The sequence below is a fragment of the Lolium rigidum genome, chromosome 4 (genome assembly GCF_022539505.1).
Source record: "Lolium rigidum isolate FL_2022 chromosome 4, APGP_CSIRO_Lrig_0.1, whole genome shotgun sequence".
Classification (NCBI taxonomy): Eukaryota; Viridiplantae; Streptophyta; class Magnoliopsida; order Poales; family Poaceae; genus Lolium; species Lolium rigidum.
This window is the reverse complement of record NC_061511.1, coordinates 185,400,370-185,417,187: the sequence shown is the minus strand read 5'-3', so window position 1 is coordinate 185,417,187 and position 16,818 is coordinate 185,400,370. Positions and strand designations below refer to the sequence as shown.

Below are 16,818 nucleotides of genomic sequence, written 5' to 3'. Positions count from 1 at the left end.
GACCCGAGCTGGGTTGACCTCTGAACAACGCTGCACCACAGGAAAGGGCACCAATGTGAGTTTTTTCCTTTTCCAATTGATCATTTTTAGGCACCATTTTCCCCAGATTTTGAGTTGTAATCACTCTTAGATGAACGCATCTTTTCCCATCTCCCAGCTCATTCATCTATTCCATTGTTTATATCTAGATTGTCTGCTCATTTTTGGTCCCAAACATGTGTCTCGACTGCTGGATGGTTTCAAATATGCCTACTGGATGTTTCAAATTATGGGCATCAAACATACAGAGCAGGTGAGTGTTTCCATGTGTCCAATTACTAAACCTTTGACATTTCATACTGGATAGGTAGTATGATTCAAGTACATAGCATTGTAATATGGTTCAAGCAGATGACAAAAAAAGAACTCATGTACGCAAATTCTAGAATATGGGAACTAACTAAACCGTTGATGCACTCTCGACAGGAGTTGGCAATGATTCACGAGAAGACCGGTACCCTAGCATCCCCAATCAACTGAGTATCGATGTTGATGCTGGTGATGATTAAACATGTGAGCTGAGGTAATTTAGATATCTAATAATCAGTCCTTGCTAAAGAATAGGATAAAAACCAACCTCCTAATATTTTATAATCTTTCTCTGTTTATCTTTTGGATATACCACCACTTTATACTCTGGTAATTGTTGTATGCAGGCTCCGTGGCATTGTCACAATGATAATTCAAATTAGCAAGGATTCACTTCGTGCCCCACATCTTCTTCTTCAGAGAGGATTCTTCTTCGTGCCCCACATCTTCTTCTTCACTTCGGTGTTCAATTTTGGCTTTAGAGTATTTGGTTCGGGTAGTATAGTCGTTGTTAGTAGGATGGATTGGTTTGATCATTTGATGGCCTTCCTAGGTTTTAGGTTCAAGAGATGGGTATTTTCTTGAGAATGCTAGGCTTTTTTGTTCCTGAACTTCGTTACTAGACGTGTGCATAGAATTTTAGGGGCCGGAAATTGCAGCTTGCCCATTTTGTTGTTTATGTCTGTAGGGTGTTATTTATATACAGAGCAGAACATGGCCAGATAATCGATCTGACATTATCGACAATGATTTGCGTCAGAGCATTTTGCTTCACATTTCTAACATATTATCTTAAATTGGTTTTATGTACTGGGAAACTATATACATGGTTGAATATCATCGACAGTCCATGACTTCTGGTGTTGCGCTTTGATATTTCAGTATTTTTAACTGTGGCAACAAACACAGTTTTGAGTTTTAATGGCAAGTTCGGTTCACTTGCCAATGGATTTGTGTCAGGACTTTCAACATTTGGTTTCCTGTTTTTCTTGTAGCAGGCTTGACCTGATCTAAATAGCTAGCACTCTTTTCAAATTTGACGTTTGAGATTCAATTTTCTTTGTGATTTGTCCAGGTCCCCGCTCGTTGGTACCTCGGCTACCGCTGCAGCTATGGCGGTCTCATTACCATCAGGTACCTATATGCAGAATGTTTTACCCGCTGTAGCTTGAAGGCATATCTGTATCCATGCACTCCTAAATTGGAAGCAGAGTTTTCTCTAGCAACCAGATGCATCTTCTTTGCTTACTGGATTTATGATTTTTTTGTAAAAACATTCGGAACACTAAGACTTTGTGACTCAAGTGTGAAATTCAGTAAATAAAACTCTATTGTTTGACACAGAATGTGAAACTTTATTACACCTATAAGTTGTTCGATAACAATCCAAGCAGGTTGCAGGAAGATTAAATGCATTCGCATGTTCTGCTATCTACTCAATAATTCATTGCTTATGAAATTTCTCTGCACTCAGCTATCACTTACATGTACACATATTTACCTCCCCCCAGGTATTTGACTCCCGGACATGTACACTATGTGCTTCTCTCCATTATGTGAGTTGAATTGCAAGCTTTTTTTTTTTTTTTTTTTTTTTGAAACGAGGCAAAAGCTTTGCCTTTCATTGATATAGGAGAAAAGAGTTGGCCCGTTTATAAGGAGAAACTGGCCGAAAAACCATTACAACACAACACCACACGCCAGCCCCGGGGCTGCGCTCCACACGGGTCGACGACCAACCAGGTCGACACCACACCTCAACGCAACAGGCGGAGGCGAAAAAGACCGGAGCCACCGCTCCAACTACCACACCGACCCCGAGGCCGCGTCCCACCTGGCCGAAGACGAACTCGCCTCCGCCGAACCGCCAAAACACACCACAAACCCCTCTGACCAGTGGACGTCCAAAGCGAGGCCCCAAGGGGCAAAGCGACACAAGAGCGTCACCCACGCCCGATCCCGTGAGGGATCTAGGGTTTCCCCCGGAGAGCCCGGGCGGAGATCAAGAGAGACCCGCTTCGACGACGCCTTGCAAGCTATCATTGATTAAATGTCTGAGTAAATTCCTAAATTTTATTTTGTGAGTGATTGTTTGAAACATATCGGATAATATTTCTCAGATTTCAAGCCCACAGACATGTCTCTCAGTCCCTTCAAAAGTACCAGAAAAGTGCACTGTATGTTGTGCTGATCAAGAGCGGGGAAGGGGCATTTAGAACATGTGTGAGCAGGTTATTGTCAGGTAATTAATTTGGATGCAACTGGTACTTTTCAGCTATATCAAGTGCATAGCAGCATAGCTGCACTGCATCTTGATGATCAAATTCGATGATTTGTGCTGAATGTATTGATGGTGGATAATGGTGCCAAGATGTTGTAAACGAAAATTTGGTAATATCCGAGCTGAAATTCCAGTTCTGTGCATGTTTTCCTTCATATTGAAACTGCATGATATTTTGTAGCTTCTTTAGAAAGAGTATTCAATGGATATACTGCCCATAAGGAAATGTACTTTCTATTGATTAACGCTTAAGGAAACCATGGCTGTTCTCGAGGAAAAAATTAATGAAGACGGTGAGTCTCCTGGTCTCCTGCCTACATACTGCCTACATGAGTAAATGAAGAAGAAAACTATTTTGCTCTTTTATTTTATAAATTGGTTTGCAAGATAGTGATTTGTCACCAATAGGATGTCCACTAATTTAGATTTTAGACTGTCATGTCTGCACTACTTGCTCAAGAACTTTTTTTAGTGATAATCCAAACATGTACAACAACAAAAAACTGAACCTTGAGAAGTAAAAATGTACAACTATGTTTTCAGTTCTTAATTACATATGGTTAGTGTGATTATCCTGAATATACTATTCTGAGTATGGTAAAAGTAAGTAGTTCTCTATCTCAAAAAATAAACTCAGAAGATCATCCCTATTCTTTTTGTCTAATTTTTATGCAGAGTTTGAGAGCTTCACATGGAAACAAGCAAATTGGGATAGAGCTTTACTGCATATATTCCGAAGAAGATCCATATTACAACTATACACTGGTTCATAGAAAGTATATTACTTAGGTACTTCGAGTCTCAACCAAAAAAATTCTTTGAAGTTGATATTTTTTATCTTTTGATAATGGAATCATATTGTAGGATGCGACTCTTGATATACTATCCACCTTTAATTTACTTACTCTTAAATATCATCGATTTGTATAGATGCTAACATAGTGTTTTGCCCCAGCTTATTATCCATCGATTTGTATAGATGCTAACATAGTGTTTTTCCTCAACTTATTTATCAAGTCCATTACAAAACAAGAATTAGTGCGAAATACCGGGGTCGCGCGCCAAGGCGCGCATCAAAATCTAGTGAAGTTAAGATGCCACCGGAGAGCGACAAAAAATACAGTAGCAGTAAGGGAAAAAAACACCTGAGTTACTAATCAACAAGTAAACTGAAATAACAATCAGATGAATAAACTTCACAAGCACTTTCTCCTAGATAGAGAACACTCGCAGCCATAATCTTCCGAAATGATAAAGCAATCATTGTTCAGAGACGTCTCAATATTTTATTGGGGAGCGAACAACCTTACTACCAGCAAACAACATCTCAAACACAAGCTTTACCCGCCTTGCTTAACACAACCAGCATTTGGCTGCACTATGAAAATAACACAATTCTGAACCTTGGGTAAAAGTTCGGCCGAAAACGTCCACTTCAGGAAAACAATTTTGGTTCTAACCATTTTGTTTAACAATCTACATCAAAACATTGAGGATTTACTTTTTATAATGTACATAGAAGCAACATTGTTATTATTCCTTGGGTATAGTGGACAAAAAGCATCCAGCCAACTAATGATCATGACAAAAAGGAGATAATGATATAGAGATTACCTTGGCATAATTGTTCCAAACGTCATCTTCAACAGATATCATGTTCTTGTCATCATCCCAACCAAATCCACTCTGACTAAGCATATTATTGTCGATGACATAATGCTTGTCAAAAGTTTTGCTCCTAGCAATGACGTTATCCTTGGTAAGCTCGACTGGGTATTTCTCCATCACTTTCTTAACTGCAGCTGTGTATACATGGGGTGTCCACCCATTTTGAGCTCGATCTCCTTTGTTGAAGTATTCCACAAACACATCCAACATAGCTTTGTCCATTGCATCTGTCCACTTGATGTAACTTCTACCTTTCTTAGTGGGAGCATTGCTCGAATCCATCCCTATATGTACATAAACATTACAATGAGTTAGTGACAAGTGTATGTATTCCTAAGAATCTGCCTCCTAATTCTAGTCTGGGCCTGTTCCTCACTGAAATCACCAAGCTCAACTATATTTCTCCTACAATACATATGTTGAGCTACTGCAACTACGGTAATAAAGAACCCAGCTGCTGCCCGCTTCCTTTTCTTCCTCTTCTCATGATATAACTCTAGTGGTAGATCAGCCATCTGCAAATATATTTTCTAAGAATCAATCAATCAGCCTACCACCACTAGGCAAGCAAACAAGAATTCATGAAGGATCGAGCAAGAAAAAAGAAAGAAGCAATATATTATCACACAATTATAGCCCAGGATTAGCATTCATAGTTAGGTGTATAGGTAAGATGAGTTGGGACTGTGCCTAATTTAAATGCATGAATAACATCCAACAGGCAGGCACCACATAAAACTACCTACCAGCTAACAGAAATGGCGTTCACTAGAAAATACAGGACATAAATATTTGGTTCAGGAAGGATTTTTGCTACCGGCTAATACAATTCGCCAATAGGGTGCAGAGTCAAGGGCTAAGTGAGTCATTATTTTTAGAACCATGTAGCAGACACACAATTTACCAACCATCAGAGAAAATTATAAAGGCAGTCTAACAACCAGTTCACAACAAATGGATTAATCAGCAATGTCGTGAGTGTAAATAAATACATAGCAGAACTACTGCAGCAAATGTTATTTGATACTTCAGAAAAATCTGACCAATAATAAGCATCATACCGTTCTTGGCCGACGAGGTGAGGGAGGTGAGGGAAGGTGATACATAGCAGAGTGAGGTGAGGGAAGCTCGCACATACCGTTCTTGGCCGACGAGGCAGTGGGAGGAGGACCGGTGAGATGGGATCGGGGATGGAGGCGGCGATATGGTTGGTGGACGAGGGGGCGATGTAGAGGGAGGAGGATCCTGCGAGGTGGAGGGAGGAGGAGGCGGCGACGCGAGCGGAGGAGGAGGCGGCGAGGCGGACGTCGGGGGAGGAGGCGGCGGCGACGCAGACGGGGGATGGGGAACGAGAGAAACGCGAATGATAGGTCTCAGCTCGGAATTGTGTTTACATGTGGGCAAGGTTGGAAAAGCACTAGGCGTAAGCGAGGCGATTGCCATTCGCCTAGTGCCTAGGCGCTGCTTAAGCGGCCTAGGCGCATCTAGGCGGGCATAGTTTATACCAACAAGTGTGTGTATATGCGTTATTATATGTGAATAAACGTTAATTTAGAACATGTAAATGTGTAAATTTCTAATAAATACCTTGAAAATAATGCTAATCTAACTCGATCGTGAAGTATTGCATGATCTCTTATTGTGGAAGATAATTTATAGGTTACATTGCCTAGACTTCCGCTTATGTCCTAGGTGAGGCGTTTATCCATCGCCTAGTGCCTAAGCGTGCTTAAGCGGTGCCTAAGCGTGCTTAAGCGGTGCCTAAGCATCGCCTTGTCCAACATAGTCTGTGGCGTCATTTTGCTGGATTTTCCAAATGAAATGCGGCTCGGCAACCAAACAGCCCACCTATTAAATTTCAAAATGAATTTCAGAATTCCAGACCCAAATGATAGATACTAAACGACTTCTAAACAATATCTCAATTGTTTTTTGGTTTTCTACACACATAAAATGACTCTTGTTTTGTGAAACTCTGCCCGAGTTTCGGAACCAAGGCCGGTTTGGCAACTGCTGGAGAACAGATATGACGAACCCAGTCCAGTGAGCGTGGCCCAGTTGAACTATACCAAGCTTTTTGCCCAAGTCAGCCTACCCTTTGCATTCCGGATAGATGTCCGGCCCAACAACATGTAATGGCCTATATTCTGCTGGTTTCCGGGAGTCGCAGTGCTCTCGGCTGCCCACTTGCATGTCGACACGCGTCCCTCCCATCATTTTGGACCCCTCCTGGGTACGATTAGGGACGATGCGGGATGAGATCTTCTGCTCTGCCTGTATCTTTTCCCTCTGAAAGCGAAACGTATAGTGTACGACGACAATAGAAGGTACGCAAGTAGACTATAGGTACACGAGACAAGGACGTGAATAAAGTGGATAAACACGTTCGCGACCCAACAGATACGTGTGCCAGATAGGAAGGTGGAATGTTGCTCGGTTAAGTCGTTTCAAAGTACTGTAAAACCATTCTAGACGGCTATTTATATGGCCTCTGGCAGGTAGTCAATTTCTCGACAATCTGACTCATTCGTTATCGAGGTCGTGATGGCGAATACATGGAGTGGAGGCAACACGTGGGCGACTGTGGAGACGAGGAGCCAAGGACAAAGGTCTTTGGTGCAGGAGGTAGGGCGCTGTCGCCTGAGAAGATATCTAAGGAGGGCATGCGTTAGAGAGATCGCTGGAGCTCGACAATCTGACTCATTCGTTATCGAGGTCGTGATGACGAATACATGGAGTGGAGGCAACACGTGGGCGATTGTGGAGACGAGGAGCCAAGGACAAAGGTATTTGGTGCAGGAGGTAGGGCGTTGGCGCCTGAGAAGATATCTAAGGAGGGCATGCGTTAGAGAGATCGCTGAAGCGACAGAAGGATCGATGGTCGGGTTTGAGCGGGTGACCCAAGGAGGAGGTGACATCCGATTAGACTAAGTAGGCGGCAGATGGCTCACGATTGAAGACGATAATGAGCCATGAGATTTGGAATGTTAATCAGTTAAGTTGTTTCAAACTACTGAAACACCATTCTATACAGGGATTTATGTGGCCTCTGGCAGGTCGAATTACTAAGAGTTAAAATTTGCTAGAATGCGGTCAATTTCTCGACAGCCGACTCATTCGTGATCGAGGCATGGATGGCGAATCACTATGAAAACCAGTCGAGGTGCCAACGGCATAGGTCATTTTGGCCGTCTAATGTCATCGGCACCTGGCCATCGGCACTACAAGGCCTCGGCACCGGCACAGCCACTTTGGGTCCGCCAACGTCTAATGGCCCTTTGCTTTGGTAGGTTTTCGTGCCGACATCATCCTTTTAAAAAAACATTTTTTTCAAATTTTCTGAAACAATTTTTTGAATTGTTTGAAAGTTTAATCTCTATAAGCATGCTTAATATTAGGTTGATTTACTTATTAATAGTTAAACTTTTCACTTGGTCATCCATCCTCAAACTGATCCCATCCCAGCACGTATAACTTCTTCCTTTCCTTCCAGATGAGCTTCCCGCAGAGGAGTTATTCTTTGTTGACAGTAGTACCCTATCAATCCTATTAATTCTTAGGCCTTAGGCCATGACATCACACTTCTTTATTATTTTAATTCCAAACAATTACTTGACTAAAGAAAATGGAATACATTTTTTTAATAGTAAATCTTGAAACAATAAAATAGTTTTCTTTAAAAAAATATTTTTTTCAAAATCTAAAAGCTACTAAACTCCTTTTTTCCTTTTTGATTTTGAGGTATGTAAAAAATCGGTAAATGGCCGTAGGTAGTTGAAATCGGATGTAACTTTTTGTGGAGATACATTTTCATATAAAAACGTTTTCGTAGGAGGTTGTATGCAACCAAAAAAGCCGTTTTACCAAAACATGACGCCATTTTGCATAATATATCAAAGTTCATGTTTGTTAATTTTCCTAACAACTAGAACTCATAATACATGGTCATCTCAAAGTATTTAATTTTTTAAAATTTCTAACATTTTCTTATATTTTCTTGCAAACTGAAAAGGCGATTCCAGGGGTGTGCATGGAGCAAAAAAAAAAAGTTGTGTTGCTCTTGGCAAAGGGCCTAGTCCTAGCACCGTTGCCTCTCCGTCACCACGGACACCCCTGTGTCGACGGCCTTTTTTTGTGCCGACGGTGGCCGTCTCGGCATAGGTTGCCATGCGTCGACGGCCTTCTTCACGGCCTTCCTTGTTTGGTACCTGTGTCGATGGCCCCGATAAAAAGCCGTCGACACAGATTTTGGCCGTCAGCACCTAGTGCCTTTCCTGTAGTGAATGCATGGAATGGAGGCGACACAGGGGAGACTATGGAGGCGAGGAGCCAAGGACATAGGTCTTGTGTGCAGGAGGTCATGGGTTAATTAGAGAGATCACTGGAGTGGCGAAAGGATCGTTGGTCCGGTGAGAGCGGGTGACCTAGGGAGGAGGTGACATCCGAGTAGACTAGGTAGGACGGGAGGTGGCTAACGAGTGAAGACGATAAGGAGCCATGAGATTTGGATCCAACGGTGGAACGAAACCGAAATCTTACCAGTTGGAGATGGTCACTTCCCGGTAAAATTAAGAACAAGACATGTGATGTCCATGTAAGTGTAGTCGATATTGTAAATGCCGATATTTTCTTCTATATGTTTTGTTAAACTTACTATGTTTTACACTTACTGAGTAAATTTATACGCCTTGTTTTTTTACAATGGAGGTAGCACCATCCGAGTACCAGTCCGAACATGAAATTTAGCCTTCTCTTCAGACACTATGATTGGCCAAATTCTAGGAAGGATTTGACGAAATGTACTCTAGAAAAGCTCAAAAAAACGACATGCCAGTGACATCTAAAGGTATGATTGTTGCACCCCCATGGGGCTCTCACAGCGATTTCAGATTCTGAGCCGTTGGATTTTGTTAGTAGACGTCAGTTGGTGGATCTTGGTCGTTTATTCTGGACGAGTAGCGCGTGTTCTCATTGGGCGTGGGCGTGCTGGCTTCCTCCCATCCCTAGATCAAGTCATGGAATGGCCAAATTCTACCCACATGTGACTGCGTGTGGGGCCCACATTCGACCAGATCCACTTGTCAGGCACCTAGGGTTGATTTTGAGTGGGTCACGCTTGGTTGCGGGCGTAGGGTTGGTGGGCGTAGTGAGGATGTGCGATGTGTGGGAGACCAATCCCCATTCGTGGCTGCCCTCCCCAATCCCCAATCCCTCCCTCTCCACCGCCGCCCCATCTCCTTGTCGAGCCGCTCGAGGCCGTGCCGCCATCGTCGGGAGGAAATACCGGCGGCCGCTCGCACCACTACGTCCGGTTCCCGCACATCTTTCTCGATCAAGGAAGTAGAAGGAGGGCTACAATAGGAGCGAGGCTGGGGAGGGTCCCCTCAATGTTGTCGTCCCCCTCTCCTCCTCCCTGGGCTCTCAAGAGGAGCCGGATGTGCCGCCAAGAGCTCTCAGCAGGAGGAGCACGAGATACCGCCACAGGCGTTTCCTCCTTCCTCTTCCTCCACCTCTGGCCAGGAAGAAGAGCACGATGATGTGCCTATCGTTCCCGCCGTCCCCAGCCATCTTCCTCCACTTCTGGCCAGGAAGAAGTAGCACGACGTTGTACACGCCGACTCCGATGTCCTCGGCAAAGGAGGCCACCAGTTCGTGCCGCTCCGCACCGCGTCTTCCTTCTACCCGAGGGAAGGTAAGAAGCCGCCAACCCATCCCTTCTCTACCCCGTTGCTCTCCTCCTCGCATGTATCTCTCTCTCCTCCCAGGTGATCAACGGGAATAGCCACCAGAACGAGATCTCCACTAGAACAGAGGGGTCGCCTTCAGATCTGACTTGATATGGAACACAGGCACCTAGAGTACCAAATTCTTCATTGATCTCTCTCTCTCTCTCTCTCGATTTAATCCCCAGAAGGTGTGTTTGTTTGTGCAGATCTTCTTATCTATGCCAACAAGATGTTTGACAAAAGTCCTAGCAGATTATTCACTCTTGTATATCTTGATTGGGCAAAGATGAAAAGGTTCTTGTATGCAGTAAAAATTCAGATTTATTATTTTCACAATTTATATATAACAAGTTTTTTATGTGCAGATGGGACACACAAATTCTTGGCCTCATGGTCGCTATCTTTGTAAAGCAGTTTCTGTATTTGCTAAGGTAATTTGTGACTCCTTTAATAGAGGTCTGTTTAGAAGAGAAATTTGTCCCTACCAAACTTTGTACCATTTTCTTGGTTTATGTAGGCCAACTTAATTGTGGTTCATCTATTACCTAATGTTTTCATGAATCATTCTGATTTCAGGTTCGTGTTAATGGCCGTTTTTCCATATGCAAGTAAATGGGATAAATCAAGCATGGGTCACACGGCAAGCTGATCCCTTTACGGAGGTAATCTACCAGGGTCTCAGTCTCCAATTCCGAAGTTGGAAGCATTGCAGCCATCTGCATCATTTTTTTTGCTGCTATCTCTCACTCAAGAGGTATTGATCATCTGCAGATGGAGCTGCTAATGACAGATCGTATGACAGTCCCTGAAGTCTTTCAACAGTGAAAAGTATGTGCTTGTAATTTAGTACTGGGATCTGCCTCAAGTATACGTGGTTGTTGGTAAAAATTTCAGGTACCTCTCATGCTTACCTATTGATATCCGGATGATAAATCAAATGCTTGCTGCCATTTTGGTCAACTATTTTTTGCTTCATTCATGTTGAAATGGTGCTCATTCTGGAACGGTGTTAAATTAAGGTCTTAAGTTCTGCTCCATTCTTTGAGAGATAAAATGCTTCATGTATAGACTGTTAACCAAACTTTAATTATTGGTTGCGTCTTTGCTATGCATTTAGGAGGGAGACCGATGAGGCAAAATTAGAGCCTGATACGTGAAATGTTTTGGGACTATTCGTTGCATACAACCATTGTTATATGGTTGGGCTTACTGAATGTGATATTTTACAAGGTAAATAACAAATATGATGGAGAAAAGTAGTACGTAATATATATTTTTACTTCGAAATATGCACGTGTGGATTCACAAATATGTTAATATAGTGCAAAGGATGCATTGAGGCCACGGTTGGTTGAAATGTACAGAAATTCCTAATCTCAGCTGACCATCTTCCTCAGTTGATTTAGTAGTCTCCAGGTCATAAAATATTTAGTTTCACGTTGACTTGTTGGTGCAATTACCTCAAGGCGACTATTTTTCGTGGCTGAAACAAGATGCTGCTATTATTAATTTGCATTGGCTTGTAATCTTTATCTCACTAAAAAGAATTTCGGTGTCGTTTCTTATATATGCAGGTTGATTTAAACAAAGTATAATGGTTTGTGATAGCCTAGAGATGTATTTTTCATGTTCAAAGAATCCCATTGATGTGTTCTACAATGTGTGCTAAAAGAATTTAAGGTGACTTCTTACTGGGTGATGAAGCTTTCTATTTTAGCCTTATCTTTCGCTGCCTCATTAGATGTCGTGTTTTAGCATGCAGTACAAAGCACCATATAAAACTTTGTTTTTTTAATTGATGCTACTACCACTGTTGAAGAGGCTTAGTTGTCCATCCAAGAAAGACAATTAGTAAAAATTAGTGAGTGGTTCACAGTGAAGTTCATTGAAAACTAATCGCCATATCTATATAATGTATTGGTTTCACTAGCTATGCCTAGGTTCCTATATGTGTTGGTGTTTTTCTGTACACCTAGAACTTCTGCGGAAAAATTGTCTCTGAGTAACCCATTATGTTGCTGTTTTCATAATTTACTTAGCTTTACCATAGGTTGAAACCGGACATGTCTTCACTTTCTACATTATTTATTTAGCTTTAAGTTATTTGTTCCATTGACTGAAACCCGTTACCTTTCCTAGGACAGATTTGTGTCCTTTACTTCCTGGAAAATTGTGTGTCCTTTTCTAATACTGAGTATGGAGGAAGATTCAATATTCATCCGAGCTATAAGTGTTCTATTTTGTTTCCTGGAGAAATGGTTCGATGTCAGGTAATATGACTACTCTATTTTGATTTTTTACAAGTCATCGATTAGTATGCTTTATTCCCAAGGACATATGTTTACTCCATACTAAATTTCCCCAGTTTTATGGATGCAGTTTGTTGTTAATATCTGAAATGTCAATGCTTCATGCAATAGGCACACTTGTTTTGGTAACTGATAAGAAATTCTAGCTCTCAGCTCATAGAGGTTGCTTGTTATCTCTTTTGCCCCAAGCAGGTTGGCCTGGAGAGTTAGATTTCACTGGTGTTTCTTTTGTAACAAAAAGCTATTTTACGAGCTAGGCAGCTAGTGTCTTAGAAAGCTTTAATTCTATTCACTATGTACAATGTTTGCTCTGTCTTATTTCTCATGCATGCCTCGTTGTTACTCTAATGTTAGGCATTGTTCTTTTCTGGTATGATTTACTTTGTTCTGTCCAGGGATTCTTTTTTGGAAATAGTAGCTCTACATGTATCTGGGACATAGAGTAAGCTTCGTGGTGCTTTGTTTCAGGCTATCTTCTGCAACAGGTGCTGGAGCACAAGCCAAGTGAGATCTGTTCTGGAGCATTGTCATTCTCAAACAGGTGCTGCGATTCATCTTCCTCTACATCAATGGGGAAGCGTGTACGCTCTATACTAGGTGTGTCTCTCCCTATGTTCATACTTTCTGCTTCCCGGTGATCGTTGATACTGTCCTTAGGTACAGCTAGGTCTCCAGTCCTTCCTGAAAGAGAAAAGAGAAAGCTTTGTTACAAAATGGGTGTAGCTGTGAAACAACAGGCAGATCCTTTAACATGTCTAGGCCTGGGCTATGTTATAAGCTACTGTCACAATGTGTGAAACTCTCTAGCTCCTGGTTCTCTGCACTTTTTTGTAGTCATTGTACAAGCGGGATATACATGATGAAATAAAATAGCTCAAACAACAACCCCTTTGCAAATGTTATTTCAGTATGAAGAAATTTCATATTTACCCGTAACTTCTTCTCACCTTATCATATTTTGTAAGGAAACGTGAGAAACGAGTTCAAACTAATTGGGTTATATCTATACACATAGTACCACTTTGCACTCTCCATCACTAAATACACGAAGTGCGGACCTTTTCCAGATTATACACAACGGCCACTTACTCCAGCTGTGGTGCGTGCGCATGTGCATGCCACATTGCACAGTGCTGGTGTGGCTTTTACAGGCGTATGCGCTGCAACACTTGAGCAATGGTAACTATTTTCTGTATTCTTCCTAAATTCATATGGGTGGCATCAAGCATTATTTTAGTTTGGATTTGCTTACGAATATGCTAACATATGAGATATACATGGAGATTTAGCTAAATAGAGGTTTCTGCAAAAATTACTTTGCAATTTCTGCAGTTTAGTCATTAGTATACGTTCCCTCATCAGTTCGGATATAATGTGGAGGGTAGTTTCTATGAAATTGTGCTCTGATATCTACATACTCTGGTCACAATGAGTTTTATCCTAATTTCATCTTATTGAGTTTGTTCTGTATAACCCAAAAAAATGTATTATCAATTTATCATTGCCCACCTGATTTTTATTGTTGCTATACAAGTTATGAATATGTGCGAATTTCACCAGATCGTGCGCCAAGGTAGTCAACAAAATCTGGAGGTTGGGGCTTCACCATCCAGAATGACCAGAGTGCGTTACAGACGGCAGGTGTAGGCAATCTGGAACATTGCTCTAGCTTTACGGCAGGCGCCTATCGTCACTCAAACGGGAGGTCAAACTGTACTGTTTGAGACAGAATCCATGATTCTGAAGCAAGACATCTCAAGCGAGAAGTATGATCTCTCTAAATTAGGTACTCCATTTAGGAAGATAAATTTCAAAATGAGAGTTTGTCTAAATGGTTGGCAGAATTTAATTGCGCATGGAAGTTTTATGAAGAGTGGCCGTATAGAGACTTGGCTCGGCCAATTCTTTGAATTTGTACCAGACACTGCGTGATGTAGTAATGGAATGGACCAGTGTTCCTTCAAAATTTGTCTCAGCGCGTGATGTGGTAATGGAATGGACCAGTGTTCCTTAAAAATTGTATTCTTTGAATTTTTTCTGACACCTTAGAGTTTGACCCGAGAAATGATCCAAGATATTCTATTTTCTCTAAATGGGGACAAACAAAAATGTATTATTTGCTAGAAGAGTTAGTGCTCTACAGATGAATCTCTCGCTGGCTTATATTATTTAGTAAATGTTATAATTTGATATGTCTGGGTAGTTGCCTTTTATCAAGATTGGTTCCTCCTTTAAAGATTTCACTTGCAAAGGATGTATGGGCCAGGTAAAATCCCAAACTGTATGTATTGCCTTATTAAGTAGTGGCTTTGTATTGAAAAACCACCTAATTTCACCAGTTTGTAGATGGACTAATGAGATGGCTAGCTATTCATGTGTTGAATATATCCCTCTCCTTTTATAAAAACCGAGACAGTTGTAACCTGTAGACGAGCATTTAGATGCTTGGAGCTTGATATGATGTATCAAGTAAACAAAATAGCTTTGATTCTTCTTTATGCTATGCTTATTTCTAGACTACTTTTTATTGCATTACTTCATTTACCTGGTTACTCCACAGAATTAAAAAAAAACTGGTGCTGAAATTATATGTACTTAGGCAATCCGAACAAGGTTGGGGCCAGGTCACAAAGTGTATTCACTGTTTGATTTTTCGATATAGAAATTCAGTGCCCAAGTTTGTAATTTTAGTGACAATGATGCAATTAATATGTTTTATTTATGGTTGCCTTAGTGAGCTATTTGTATAGTACACCATCTTATCTTGATTTACTCCGTTACACATCATGATTGCATAGTTGTCGTAACCTTTAACTTTTGCTAGATTCAGGCTTTGCCACACATCATTCCAGGTTTGCAGATTTTATCAGTAGCTTATAGCTACGCAATCATTCGGTCTGTGCGTGGAAATTAGACTCGGATTTAAGTACTTGCACTTTTTACCGGATTATATTTGCCATGTCTAAGTGTGTTGCCACTTGCAAAGTTAAGCATCAGTCTCATGCTAAGCATACTGTTGTGTCCAGGTGATTTGATACCTGCCTAAGTATGCATACGATTTTCCAGGAAGATGTTATCTTGCTTCTCTCATGGCCAGATTAGGTGTATTGCATTATATCAACTATGTTTAAGTTGTTCTTGATGCTATAGGCTAATCATCCATTTCAATAAAGGGAGCGATTGTACCCATCCGAGCTACACTGCCAGGGATCAGTTATGGACCCTTGCTCAGGTAAACCCTTGAGAGCACATTACTTCCTAGATTAACTTGTTCTTACCCTATTATATGAACACTCACTTGCCTAGCCAACATTTCTCACATGTACTAATGCTGTTGTCTTAGATGTAAAAACTTTATTTATTGCAACTAACTAATTTTTGCCGTACACTAATGAATATACCTCCATTTACTATATCTATGTTTTCTATTCCTAAAAATGTAGAGTTAGTAAATCGTTTGACTTCACATGAGATTGTCTTATAAGGTTAAGCTCATGTTAAAACTAAATTGTCTACTCAGTAACATATTTTGGTGTAGTTGCATGTCTTTGTTGGTTATAGTAGAAAACCAATCGTAGGTTCATCACACTTTGTTTTCTGGTCAAAGTGTGCAATTATGGTTACTTCTTAAGGTCTGTTTATAGATCATTCAAACTTCATTCTCTATCTACTGCTTGGGCTTATGATACTTACATATTGTGGTAATTACATCAGTATATGGCTTTTTTTGCTTTTCTCTACAATTTACAGTACAAACCTTTGAACAAAAACATGGTTAGGGTTGTTTGGAATATTTACACACGTACTTCTTGCTGTAGGAAACTCAGAGGATAATCAAGATCCCTTTTTGAATATTACTCAATCTTATACTAGAAGAACTTGGTGTTTCAAAGGATGAATTCCATCTTGAGCTATGCGAATATATATATATCTAAGTTTGTGTGACTGCTGTTTAACACCTCTGCGCTACCAGCGGAGTGTTCTCCTGTGTGCCTCTATGTTTGTGATAAAGTCAAAGATCTATGAAACAGCGGGGGATTTTTCATGTGTAAAAGCTGTCACATATGTTGACATGGCGACAAATACAATCATCATAAGCTTCCTATGGGCTTTGTCAATAAGCATTTGCTACTCTGTTTGTGATTCTGGTTGTTTCCATTTGATTTATCAAAGCTATTACCATTTCCTTGCCTGATTTTATCATCGAATATAAAATGTAAATCAGAACGAATTTCACGGGACCGTGCGCCAAGGCGCACATCTAAATCTAGTACATGTAAGTTGGTCACACAAGACAAGGATCTGGATGTGCAATTGGCATGGCACTTGATATGCCTTGGATCATGAAACGCACCCTATCTTTCTCCCATTGGACCGCAGGGATGGGCATGACGTTGATGCCCGGGCTAATAAGTTCACTCCCCTCCAAATCTCACCTGGCTGTCCCATTTTTGGAGGAGGATCCAGTACCTTCATCTGTTTCACA

At 41.1% G+C, this 16,818-nt stretch overlaps 1 long non-coding RNA gene across 1 annotated transcript; it reads left to right on the top strand.

Moving 5' to 3' along the window:
- The first annotated feature begins 10,384 nt into the window (after positions 1 to 10,384).
- Positions 10,385 to 14,049, top strand: LOC124706591. Its single transcript, XR_007004483.1, has 7 exons — positions 10,385 to 10,479; positions 10,600 to 10,685; positions 10,795 to 10,917; positions 11,598 to 11,703; positions 12,163 to 12,293; positions 12,801 to 12,929; positions 13,893 to 14,049. It is a non-coding gene; the product is annotated as an uncharacterized LOC124706591 (long non-coding RNA).
- The last annotated feature ends 2,769 nt before the right edge of the window (positions 14,050 to 16,818 follow it).